The following is a 12,326-nucleotide window of genomic DNA, read 5'->3' on the forward strand; positions in this document are numbered from 1 at the left end:
GTATAAATTGCTTTTAAGATTATGAAATGAGGGGCGCCTGGGTGGCTCAGTGGATTAAGCCGTTGCCTTCGGCTCAGGTCATGATCTCAGTCCTGGGATCGAGCCCTGCATCGGGTTCTCTGCTCAGCAGGGAGCCTGCTTCTCTCTCTCTCTGCCTGACTCTCTGCCTACTTGTAATCTCTCTCTGTCAAATAAATAAATAAAATCTTTAAAAAAAAAGATTATGAAATGAGCTCAACTTTACTTATTACTAGGGACGTGCAAATAAATCTACACAGTGCTAACTTTTCACTTAGAGTATAAAATTTTTTAAAGATTATTTATTTATTTACTTGACAGAGAAAGAGATCACAAGTAGGAAGAGAGGCAGGCAGAGAGAGAGGGGGAAGCAGGCTCCCCACTGAGCAGAGAGCCTGATGCAGGCAGGCTCAATCCCAGGACTCTGAGGTCATGACCTGAGCTGAAAGCAGAGGCTTTACCCACTGAGCCACCCAGGTGCCCCTAAAAATTCAAAAGTTTGATGACATACTCTGTTGATGAGAATATGGGAAGTAGGCACACACATTGTTAGTAGAGAGTAAATTGTTACAAACCTTATAGAGGAAGATTTGCCTGTGTCAATTAAAATGTAAAATCTGCATATCTTCCCAAACTTCAGAACTATGAGAAATAAATATGCTATTAAATAACCATGAAGTCTATGACATTTTGTTATAACAACCTGAATGGACTAAGGCAGGTGGGGATACCAATTTTAAGGTATTTAATTTTCCAATAGCAAGACATCCATATTAGCCACATTATAAGTACTCACATTTGTTTACTAGTCCACTGCATTTTTGTAATTATAGAAAAAGATGTTATCCATAAAGACTCACAAATGAATCTAGACCACTGTGTTTTACTCTGTTTCACTATAGAAATGGAAAATGTATAAAATTATACTTTACGTTTTCAAATTCCAGTACCAAACACAAAGCAGTATTGTTTATGAAAAGCCATAAAGAAAGAATTTTATAAGTGGATGGATGTGCAATTTTATGTTGCTCTAAAATGCTATGACCAAGACTATAAGCCCCGTGGAAATCTACTTTATTAGACTTCCTTTACAGCAGAATAAACAAAACCTTATCAGGTGTCAAATATCACCAAATCCAATTTCGTTAGAAAATAATGAAACAGAGAAATTCAAGTTGAATTGAAACTGAGTGTAGAACCAGCCTCCAACCCTTCCAAGATGTGAATCACCTGCAGGGCAGCTGGGATATTAAGGTAATTAGGAGCTCAGTGAAAATGATACCCATGACTAAGCATGGTATTTATATTTAAACACAAATACATCTAATCAAGCAGATCAAATACACACTAGCAAAACCATTTAAATCTCACCAGGTCATCTAAAATTCTATGGCAGTTATTTAAATTAAGTTCTCCTAGTCATAGCTATGGTAAATAGTCATTTGTAATTGGGACAACGATAAGATTTACAGTAAATAATCATGTAATTTTTGCAAGTATAACAGTTAACTTTTATAGAGTATTCACTAGCTAATTAATCTTCACAACAATTTTGTAAAGTAGGTTATTTCCATCCCCATTTTACAGACTTAAAACGTCATATTCCAAAACTTGTGACTATTCAGTGTGATATACCAAAACAGAAGTCAGAGTCTGCCCCTCTGCCTGCAAAGTCTGCATTTTTTTTTTTTTTTTTACTATTCTGTGCTGCCTCCATTCTCTAGCCAGAGCTAATCTTCTAAAATTAGGTTAGAACTTATTTAGTATAATGGGATAGTACTACAGATAAGAAAATTGAATCTGAAAATGTCTGAGGAACTAATTCAAAATCATACAGATTTGCCCTTCATGGAAGAGAATCTCAATCAGATTAGGATTTATACTTTCAATTTTAAAAAGTAAGAATGTTCGAATGTATGCTTTAAAAAAACATGTATTACATGACATTATATACTAGAAGAATCACATATTGAGAAAAGTATCTAATACTTTTCAGAACACAATAACAGGATGGGTCATGGAAAAATAATATTCACATTTTACTTAGAGCAATAATTGCTTTCCCTCTGAAAAGTACTATTTTAAAATGTGAATTTATTAAATAATGTGTTGTTGTTGTCATTTGGTAATTCACAGAAAAGCAATTTTAAACTTCCATCTTTCTTATATGTTTACTATTTGGATGAAGATGGTTAGTACAGTGTAAGAGTCTGGACACTGGAACTAGTAACTACAGTTCTGATACTATTAATCCATTATTATTTGATATTATTTAACTATGCTCTGCCTCTGTCCGATGCCCATAAAATGGTGATTACAAAGTATTTGCTCATAGGGTTGCAATGAGATTTAAATAATTTACGTAAAATTCACCTATAAAAGTACCTGGTTCGTAGTTGGTACTCAATAAATGTGAAGTCTTTAGTACCTAGCATATAATAAGCATTCTATTAGTTTTCAAATGTATACTTAAAAATCTATTTTACATTTCAAATTTTCTTTAGAAGACTATACAATATCCAAGGTAATCATACACAGAAAATTAGTAAATATTTGGGATTCAGTTAGAAACACTTTTTAAGAATTACATATATTTTATATTTTAGGTTTCAAATTACAATTAGCATTAAATAGTCTAGACTGTAATTTTTAAAAATTGTTTTGAATACTTCTGTGTAAAACTTTGTTGTAAAGTTTCTTGACCTTTCATGACTCGATATACTACTTATCTTGACTTTAATGAAAATTTTAGCTTAGGATAAAAGCTGGATTGGTCCATTTTTGTTACAAGTGACCATTTGGTCCTAAAGAAGATAATTCCTCAATTACTGTTAATACATTACTTTGTTACTTCCACAGCCTAAATTAAAATACACATTACATAATAACTACAATGATTTGACAGTAAATGTAATTCCCAGGCAATTTATGAGAACATATAATTACTACATGTTTGGGATGTCAAGATTTTTTCGTGTACTAGATAGGATGGTTTGATCAAACTAAAAACAAAACCTTCCTAACACAAACTTCAAAAAGTATTTCCTTCAATTACTTTAAAAGATGAAAATTCTTAAAATTCTATTATGTCTAAAGTTTAACAATAATTATGAAGCAAAATAAGTTTCCCCAAACATGCAAACTGTCTTTTTTCTAAGACAAGAGATTTGAAATGCACACAGTATTTTCTAGTGTTTATAACAAGATATATTCATAAGTAATAACATCTTGTTTATAATCTATAAATTGGTTATATATACTTCATTTATGCATAGAATGTTTTTATGTAAATAAGCCTATTTTAAATCATACTGGTCTTTTCAAGTAAAATTAATTTGACCAGAAGTCATTTAACTAATATAAATAATAGTAAAAGCTGATGCTGATAAATAAGAACTATGATATGAAAACTCAATCACATATCATAAAAATCACTCTCAAAAATGATAAATAAGAACTATGATATGAAAACTCAATCACAATCACATATCATAAAAATCACTCTCAAAAATGATTTATCAGTTCCTGCAGTAAATTTATTTTATTTTTATATGAAATATTTTCTCTCTCTACATAATCAAACAAATTTAGGGATAGTTATTAATCACTTTTATTATGTAAGAGATTGTATTTACTTCTGTGGAAATAAGGCATATTTTACTCTTAATGAATTTGGGTTTTGTATCAGCCCCTCAAAAATAAAACATCATTATAAAAGAAACCTGCCATTCTCAAGACTCACTATGTGCCAAACACTGCTCCAAGTACATTAGATATCAAAAATCATGTAATATAATAATCCTATGAGAGAGAAATGACTATTATGCAACAAATGAGAACATTGAGGCAAAAGTGCTTAAATAACTTCCCAAGTACAAATAGTTAGAAATGTTGATAAACAGGATATTGTAGAGTGGTTGTAAAACAGTGAGAAGGGTGTGGATAATTTTTGTGGGATATAACAAAATTGATCCACAGAGCTGAGATAACTGTTGACCTAGATATTGAATTAGGATGGGAGGGGTAAACTGTGGGAGGACATTCCAGAAACTAACCCAGTTTCTGCTTAGCCTTCAAGCCTTTTTCTAAGATCTTCTCAGTTCATGAAGCCCTCTGAGGGTGTTCTAGTCCCCCTTTGAACACCTTCTGTTCTCATTTATTTATTCTTTGAACAAACATTTACTGAGTACCTAAGATAGGGAATTTAAAGATGACAAACAGTCCTCATTCTTGAAGAGTATTTAGTATAGTTTGCATCAGAATATTCAGCACTTATTAGTATAATATCATGTACCCTTTACCATTATTTTCTTACCAAGCTTCCTGCATTTCTAGCTACACTACAGGCTTTCTGGAGACCATACCACATCAACTCCCCTATATGGGCTTTCTCTGCCTGCTCTCTCCTCTAACATGAACCCTGCTGAAAATAGGGACTCAGTGAACACTGCTTGCTTGATTTGGATATATTTTCTTTTGTTTTCTTAGACCATCTTTTGAAACAGATGGCAAGCAATTTTTTTGTAGGCTAGAACTTATATTTTTAAAATGTTGGTAAGACAAGTAAATAGGGAGAAACTACTCAGAAGAAATTGCAAGTAACTGCTTTGAATTCTAGAAGCTGTCAGCATTATTTGTGGCATTGTCTATAACATGAGTGCCTTGGCTTCATAAACTATATGTTAGGAATAGGCTTCAAGGCTAATCTTCAGAGAAGAAGAAATATTATAGGTAACTTTACCTATTTTTGCTAAATGAACCAATCTCTGATTTTAAGGTTCCTAATGATGCCTACACTCTTTCTCTATCATTAATCAGACCTACTTTGGTATATTTTTAGGAAAATCAATAAGATGCTTTGGTATGATTTTTTTCAGTAGAATTAAAAAGAGCATATTCATTATTATTCCATTTAAAATGATAGTTTTCTACTATAAAAATATAAAGTAGAATGTTATCTCATTTTCAGTGAATTTTTAGTAGCTACAACCATAAATGCATCTTTATTTATTTGAAAATCTTGTATCTTAACAAGTTGACATTGATACTACTTCCAAAAATCTGCAGTCTTTCCAACTGCCTCTTAGGCCTATGTAAATTATTTACTCACTGCTAACACAAGCTGCTCTACTGTCACACCCCTTGAACTAGACCTGCTGCCCTAAAAAGGTTATATATGTTTTGATTTTATATGCTTAGCTTTTTTTGGATGGTTTACTAGATGTCCTTAAGTTAAAGTAAAGGATTCTTCTCACTTAATGCATCTTTTGTACCTACGAAGTCAAGGCCAAAATCTGTTTCAAAACACTGGAAGTGGGGCGCCTGGGTGGCTCAGTGGGTTAAGCCGCTGCCTTCGGCTCAGGTCATGATCTCAGGGTCCTGGGATCGAGTCCCGCATCAGGCTCTCTGCTCAGCGGGGAGCCTGCTTCCTCCTCTCTCTCTGCCTGTCTCTGCCTACTTGTAATCTCTCTCTGTCAAATAAATAAATAAAATCTTTAAAAAAAACAAAAAAAACACTGGAAGTTTGGGTTTTTTTTTTTTAAGCATTTACTAATCATTTAATTACAAATATTAAAAGAAAAAGAATCCACAGACCTGTACCCCTGGAGCTAATAATACATTATATGTTCATAAAAAATTATTAAAAAAAAAGAATCAATCAATGGGTGTTTCATAATCACTACTATCCTCCTAAAGCTATGTTTACAAATCCATGTGGGAAGCAAAATATATGTGTACAAAATTATTATTCAACAGTATGTGACAGTATGATTAAATAAAACTTACAATTACGCAGCAAGGCAACACAAAATAGAATAGCCATTTGATATACATCATTAGAGAAGTCAGAGAGAGAAAACGATCAGTTCAGGGTAGAAAACACAAAGATTGCTAGAGCTCAGAAGGAAAAATATGGACATATGAAGGAAAAAAAATAATGTCCAATGTAAAGGCAAAGGTAGGAGCAAAAATATTCAAACATATAAGCATTAATCACCGTCTTAATTTTCTTTTTTTTCCAATTTATTTATTTTCAGAAAAGCATTATTCATTATTTTTTCACCACACCCAGTGCTCCATGCAAGCCGTGCCCTCTATAATACCCACCACCTGGTACCCCAACCTCCCACCCCAACCATGAGAGACTATGGACTCTGAAAGTAATCACCATCTTAATTTTCTATTGCTGCTATTACAAATTACCTCACACTTAGTTTAAAACAATACAAATTTATTATTTCACAATTCTGAATGGCAGCAATGACAAGGAATGGACCTCTATGTAATAATGGCCATATATGACAAGCCCACACCTAACATCACATTCAACTGTAAAAATCTGAAATCTTTTCCTCTAAGATCACAAAAGACAAAGATCCCCACCCTCCTTACTTTCATTCAACACAGTATAGGGAGTTTTTGCCAGGCAAGAAAAAGAAATGAGCCATCTACAATGGAAAGGAAGAAGTAAAACTGTCACTATTTGCAAATAACATAATTTTATACACAGAAAACCTTAAAGATTCTACCCCATAAAACTGTTAGAATAAATAAATTCAATGAAGTGGCAGGGTACAAAATCAATGTACAAAAGTCAGTTGTATTTCTATACATTAACAACAAACTATCAGAAAGAGAAATTAAGAAAATTCCATTTACAATCGCATCAAAAATGAAAAAATTCCCTAGGGATAAGAAGGGGGAAGACCTATACACTGAAAACTGTAAGTTATTCATGAAAGACACTGAAGAAGACACAGATATAAAAGATATTTCAAGCTCATGGATCAGAAGAATGTTGTTAAAATGTTTACACTACCTAAAGCATATGCAGATTCAATATAATCTCTATCAAAGGTGCAATGACATTTTTTTCACTTAAATAGAATAAACAATCCTAAAACACACACACACACACACACACACGGATATAATAATATTCAGGTATAAAAAAGTAATAAAATCTTGCCATGTGTGACAAATTGAAACTCGCAGGAATTATGCTAAATGAAGTAAGCCAGAGAAAGACAAATACTGTGTGATTTTACTCATATGTAGAATCTTAAAAATAAAACAAAGAAAACAAAACTGGCATCATAGATATAGGGAACAGAATGATGCTTGCTACTGGGGAAGGTGGTTGGACAGTACATGAAACAGGTGAAAGGGATCCAGAAGTACAAACTTCCAGTTATGACCTAAATAAGTCATGGCAATATAATGCACAGCATGGCAACTATTATGAATAATACAGATCATAAAAATTTTTTAAAAGCTCAAGATTGGTATATTTAGAAGGTGGTATCAGAGTCCTGAAGGATTTCAAAGTCCAGAAAGTGGAAGTTAGGTATATTAAATTACATAGAAGAAATGGGCTCCACTGCAGGTTCTTCAAAAAAAAAGTAATTTCTTTTTTTTTAAATTTTATTTATTTATTTATTTGTTTATTTTTCTTAAAAGATTTTTTTTATTTATTTGACAGAGAGAGATCACAAGTTGGCAGAGAGGCAGGCAGAGAGAGAAGAAGGGAAGCAGGCCCCCTGCTGAGCAGAGAGCCTGATGCTGGACTCAGTCCCAGGACCCTGAGATCACGACCTGAGCCAAAGGCAGAGGCCTAACCCACTGAGCCAGCCAGGCGCCCTGAAAGTAATTTCTTATTAAAAATTTCTAGATGTGCAAATGAATTAAGAAAGGATCCAACCCAGGACAACTGGGTGGCCCAGTCATTGAGCATCTGACTCTTGGTTTCAATTCAGGTAGTGATCTTGGGTCATGGGATTAGGCCTGCAGATGGGGCTAAAGTTTCTCTCTCCCTCTCTCTCTGCCCCCTGCACACTCTTGCTCTCTCTCTTCAGTCAATCAGTCTTTAAAAAAAAGAAAGAAAAAGAAAGCCTCCAGCCCAGGCACATCAACTGGATTTATAACTAATTGGTGAAAGAGCTAGGGCTAAACACATCCATATTTCTCTTCTCTAGATGCAGCTACTATTCTTGCACAACAAAATATGATGAAAAGTATATTTTAAGAAATTTCAAAGAACCCAGAAAGGAAATGATTGGTGAGATAATTTCAAGAACCTGTATTATAGCAAAATCACAGAATTATGTAAAATTATAAAACTCAAAAAAATCTTCAAACTGGAAGTGGATAATTAACTCTGCATAACCATAATCATTTCAGTTTAGGATCAACAGACTTAAAGCATGCCAATTAAAGATTTAGAAAGTTGCATTAAAATAGATCAGGATAATTAATAAATTGATATTTTAATGACCACAGGTTATGGGGAGAAACAAGATAAATTACATGAAGGCGACTATAAAACTCTACATTCCTGCTGCCTTTGTTCCCTCTTATTCTTTTCTTTATTTCATCTGCCACAATAAAATAACTCAGAAAATACTTATTATCAGAAATTATTTATTATTATAGTTATTATAATTGGTATGGGTGGGTACTTGCTATCTGAGAAATGTCTTTTGCCAAATAGGTTCTTCATCTTGCAAAAGACTCAAGTAACCAAAACTTAAAAGCACAATGCCCAGTATATTTTTCATAAAGTTCATTCAAGTGTTTTGAGACAGGGAACATAAAAATGGCCTTTAAAAAATTTTTATGATAGATCAAACAATGATGTGAGTAAATTTCATTCTCTATTCCCTTGTTAGATCATATTGCTCTTCAAGTTATTACATGCATGGTAAAAATAGTAGAGAGTATTTAATGTTTTAAATGGGGGCAACTTTTAGGTTGAAAATAAAAAGAGAAACTGAAATTATTATCCAGTAGGAATAACAGTAAGATTTCTTACAAAGCATTTGACTAGGTAACTTTTTGGAAATAAGAGATGCTGATTCAAGTTAAAAAATATACATACAGAAAAAGGAGAACAAATATAAATGTGAGATATTTACTATATTTTCTCCTCTCCCCTGTTATATTAATCTAGTAATTCTGCTAGGGGTAAGAAAATTTTTCAAAGGAAAGGAATTTACTGTTAATGTGCTCATCATTTTTCAGGTATCTAGAGAAAATACAATAAAAAGAGTTTCAGTTATATTTATATGAGTATTAAGAAAAATAAATTACTAAATCCTTTACTTTGGGAGTAATATTCATTGATCACAATACACTTCAGGTTGTCATAAAATTTTAAAGGCATAAACAGTATTACATGGGAAGAGTAAAATGCTATAATTGTAACTGGAATAAAGGTTTTAAAATGACTTTTAAAAGTCTTGTTAAATAGAACATATGGAGATGTGAAGAGAATTTTATTAGCTTAAAAAAATTGGAAAACTATAGCAACATCTCAATCTGGAAAAAGAAAATAAAACTAGGTCTCATTGGAAATGTGAGTGTAAATTAAATCTCATTAATGACTTACAATGAATGGAGGCAAATAGAACAGCAAAAATTATGTAAATCAAGGTTAAAAGGTAGTAAGACGAATACATTGGACAACATGAGGGCATGTTAAATGGTAATTAAAACCATTCAAATAAATGTCTGCATCAAAGATGAGCCATTTAATTGTTCTTAATGAAAAGTTCATTAGGATGACTGTTTAATTTTTATTGAGCCTGGAAAAAAGGTTTACTGTTATAGATGATTTTCTATTTTGGTCTTAGCCAATGCATTTGAGTGTATTTATACGAATCCAAAGAAAGTCCAAGTGAAGAGCATTTGTTTAAGTTTCAGGTGACTGCTTTGTTGAAATGGAGTATGATATACATGGATGGAAATTGTTCTCCTCACAGTAAATATGATGCTAGGAAAAAGAACGGAGTATCTGAACTGTGAACATCCAGCTCTGATCTTAGGGCACCCTTTACCACTACTTTTGCAGATGAAATACAGAAGACCGTGCTTCTGTGCTGGGAAAGCTAGAAGTACTGGATCAACAGCTCTCACTCAAACAGCAGTTGACCAGTGAGAAATGAGGAGTTAGTGAATATATTCCCCAGCTCTCTAGCCCTTGAGATGGGATAACTCTGAAGCTTGCTCTATATACTACTCCCAAAGTTCTTCAGTGGGATTGAACTCCAAACACTTACAGTTCTAAGTGGCTACGAACTCACTCTACAACTTTTTTTCCTTACGCTTTCATTCCCACACCTAGTCCTGGCATTTCCCAAGATTATCTCCCAGATAAACTATTCGAAGTTGAATCTATTTCAGGGTTAGCTTCTGAGGGAACACAAACCAGAAAATGTAGTTTCTTCATGTGAAAACTGGAGATGATAATATCAGTCTCAAGAAGGTATTATGAGACCAGTTGGAATGGCTAAAATTAACAATAAAGGAAACAAAACAACAGGTGTTGGTGAGGATGCAGAGAAAGGGAACACTTTAAAACTGTTGGTGGGAATACAAACTGATGTAGCCACAATGGAAATCAGTATAGAGGATCCTCAAAAAATTAAAATAGGGGCGCCTGGGTGGCTCAGTGGGTTAGGCCGCTGCCTTCGGCTCAGGTCATGATCTCAGGGTCCTGGGATCGAGTCCCGCATCGAGCTCCCTGCTCAGCAGGGAGCCTGATTCCTCCTCTCTCTCTCTGCCTGCCTCTCTGCCTATTTGTGATCTCTCTCTCTGTCAAATAAATAAATAAAAAATATTTTAAAAAAATATTTAAAAAAATTATAAATAGAACTACCATATAACCCAGCAACTGCTAGACATTTACCCAAATGACACACAAATACTGATTCTAATGGGCACTAGAACTCTGAAGTTTGTAATAGTGTTATCAACAATAGCCAAATTAGGAGAGAGTTGATGGTGACTGAAGAATGAGTAAAGAAGATGTGGTATATATATACAATGGAATATTACTCAGCCATCAGAAATAATGAAATCTTGCCATGTGCAATGATGTGAAGGAGCTAGAATGCATTATGGTAAGTGAAGTAAGTCAGTAAGAAAAAGAAAAATACCATATTATTTCACTCAAGTGTGGAATTTAAGAAAGAAACCATATGAACATAGGTAAAGGGGAAAAAAAGAGAGAGTAAAATTAACTATAAGAGACCCTTAAGGACAGAGAACAAACTGTGTGTAGAGGATGGGCCAGATGGGTGATGGGCATTAAAGAGGGCACTTGTGTTGAGCACTGGATGTTATATGTAAGCGATGAATCATTAAATTCTACTTCTGAGATTGATATTACACTATATGCTAACTAACTACAATTTAAATAAATATTTTGGGGGAAAAAAGTACTGTGAGCATTAAATTAGATAATTAAAAAGACCTACTGCATAGAACTTAATAAGGAGCTATCTTGTTCCTTCCTTAATCTTAGATGAGCTACTTCCAAGTAATAATTATTGAATGGCTAAATTAGATTGTGTTCGGGTAAAGTTATCCCCACATGCAGAAACTTCCTATAGCAACAGACAGGGGGATTCAGTCCAGATTTTGCAAAAGTAGTAAACAATACAAAATAAAAACGTGTGCTAACACTCTTTGAAACAAACAAACAAACAAACAAACAAACAAAAAAGACATTGATTCTATTGAAAGTGTTAAGGTTCCAGTGTCTTGAGAGAATTTTAAAAAGTGAAACTACATGAATATATTTCTAACATCATGCATGAACCATTCAGTAGTACTTATTTTATTATCTGTATCTTTTTAATAAACTGTGAGTCTCCACACTGTTTTCCAAAGTGGCTGCCCCAACTTGCATTCTCACCAACACTCTAAGAGGTTCCCCTTTCTCCACATCCTCTCCAACACATGTTGTTTACTGTCTTGTTAATTTTGGCCATTCTAAATGGTATAAGGTGGTATCTCAATGTGGTTTTGATTTGAATCCCCCTGATGGCTAGTGATGATGAACATTTTTTCATGTGTTTGATAGCCATTTGTATGTCTTCATTGGAGAAGTGTCTGTTCATGTCTTCTGCCCATTTTTTAACATGGTTATCTGTTCTATGTGTGTTGAGTTTGAGAAGTTCTTTATAGATCCTGGATATCAGCCTTTTGTCTGTACTGTCATTTGTGAATATCTTCTCCCATTCTGTGGGTTGCCTCTTTGTTTTGTTGACTGTTTCTTTTGCTGTGCAGAAGCTTTTGATCTTGATGAAGTCCCAAAAATTGTGTGGAGCTTCCTTAAGAAATTAAAAATAGAGCTTCCCTATGACCCTGCAATTGCACTACTGGGTATTTACCCCAGAGATACAGATGTAGTGAAAAGAAGGGCCATCTGTATCCCAAAGTTCATAGCAGCAATGGCCACAGTCACCAAACTGTGGAAAGAACCAAGATGCCCTTCAACAGACAAATGGATAAGGAAGATGTGG

The 12,326-nt window shown here is 33.7% G+C and overlaps 1 protein-coding gene across 1 annotated transcript in view; it reads right to left on the reverse strand.

The window, feature by feature from the left end:
• The window catches only part of CCSER1 (coiled-coil serine rich protein 1), a 1,235,477-nt gene that overhangs the window by 183,981 nt on the left and 1,039,170 nt on the right, over positions 1 to 12,326 (reverse strand). The gene's annotated exons all lie outside the window — the stretch shown is intronic.

The sequence above is a fragment of the Neovison vison genome, chromosome 11 (genome assembly GCF_020171115.1).
Source record: "Neovison vison isolate M4711 chromosome 11, ASM_NN_V1, whole genome shotgun sequence".
In the NCBI taxonomy this organism is placed as follows: domain Eukaryota; kingdom Metazoa; phylum Chordata; class Mammalia; order Carnivora; family Mustelidae; genus Neogale; species Neogale vison.